This window comes from Salvelinus sp. IW2-2015, unplaced genomic scaffold (assembly GCF_002910315.2).
Source record: "Salvelinus sp. IW2-2015 unplaced genomic scaffold, ASM291031v2 Un_scaffold8917, whole genome shotgun sequence".
Taxonomy (NCBI): Eukaryota; Metazoa; Chordata; class Actinopteri; order Salmoniformes; family Salmonidae; genus Salvelinus; species Salvelinus sp. IW2-2015.
This window is the reverse complement of record NW_019950176.1, coordinates 7,541-8,889: the sequence shown is the minus strand read 5'-3', so window position 1 is coordinate 8,889 and position 1,349 is coordinate 7,541. Positions and strand designations below refer to the sequence as shown.

Below are 1,349 nucleotides of genomic sequence, written 5' to 3'. Positions count from 1 at the left end.
TTGATTCCAAGAGAAATCTTACTGTGGGCTTGAAGAGCATCTCAACATGTAACCCAGACACCTGTCCCAGGTTAGCAGAGATGACCGTTCTGCTGGTCCCTGAAGAAGCACTGAAAGCACTGGACCTGAAGAACCGGTCGTTTTGGTAGAGTACAAAACCAATGGAGTGGTTTGTGTTTTTACTATGCAAAACTGAGTGGAGTAAAATTGAAAGAAAGGGGAGAGGGAGAGCGAAGGGGCGAAGAGAAAGAGAGTGGGAGGGAGAGCAAGCGAGAGAGAGATTGTTGTTCATATACATGAGTAGCTTGACCTTGCCTTGTAGGCTTATCGTGGAAGCCAAATGACTTCTCATTAGTTTACTTATCCATATTGAATTGAATTTATTTTGGGTAACAGACATACACCAAAATGTACAATGTGGACCCAGAGGATATTAATTGTATTAAGTATTAATTAAAACGTTTGTTTCCAAAGTGGTCCTCGATGGTAAAAACAATAACACGGGGCGGCAGGTAGCCTAGTGGTTAGAGCGTTGGGCCAGTAACCGGAAGGTTGGTGGATCGAATCCCCGAGCTGACGATCTGTTGTTCTGCCCCTGAACAAGGCAGTTAACCCGCTGTTCCGAGGCCGTCATTGTAAAKAAGAWTTTTTTCTTAACTTACTTGCCTAGTTAAATWAAAAATAAAAWATGTATAATGTTTAAAAAGGCAATACTAAATTACAAACAACCATAAATATCATGTGACTCAGCTTTATAGGACAATCTAAATGTAGTCAATGCTGACCTGATTTCTGAGACCACAAAGAGCAGTTAAGCTCTCTCTGTGATATCAATTTAAGGAAATTGAAGCTTGAGTCCATACACTATGCATAACAACATTGGCTCACCTGGTGGGAATTTTATGACAATCTGGACATCRGTAGCACCTCCTTTGTCAGCTATCAGTTCAGAGGTATTTGTGTTCAGATTTATTCCGTTTGCCACAAAATTGCCAGAACTTCCTGGAGAAGSARATTAATTTGATTTAGCAATTTAAAGCAGAACAATATATAGTGTTACTTCTGTATTTGTCTGTAGAACAACAGATACAATCCATACCAAACCTTACTGACCAACAGAGGAAACATTAGAAAAATGAGAAGTTTTACCCAGTCTGTCAACACAGATATAAACCATCACTTTAAATGCCAGTATGTAGGTTCACTAGCAGTCCCACTCACCAGTCAGAGCAGTAAACTGGATCCCTACTGAGTCACTTGGTACTTGGACAGACTGGACTACCAGGTTGGGCTGAACCACCAAGGACACATTATTGTGCTGGTCCAGGGAAAACTTCTCCAGGGTCTCT

General features: G+C 41.1%; 1 long non-coding RNA gene across 1 annotated transcript; it reads right to left on the bottom strand.

The window, feature by feature from the left end:
* Window positions 1-26: 26 nt before the first annotated feature.
* On the bottom strand, window positions 27-1,343 carry LOC112079665 (uncharacterized). Its single transcript, XR_002896014.1, has 3 exons — window positions 1,222-1,343; window positions 889-1,002; window positions 27-192 (listed from the first exon to the last, which is right to left on the bottom strand). It is a non-coding gene; the product is annotated as an uncharacterized lncRNA (long non-coding RNA).
* Between the last annotated feature and the right edge of the window lie 6 nt (window positions 1,344-1,349).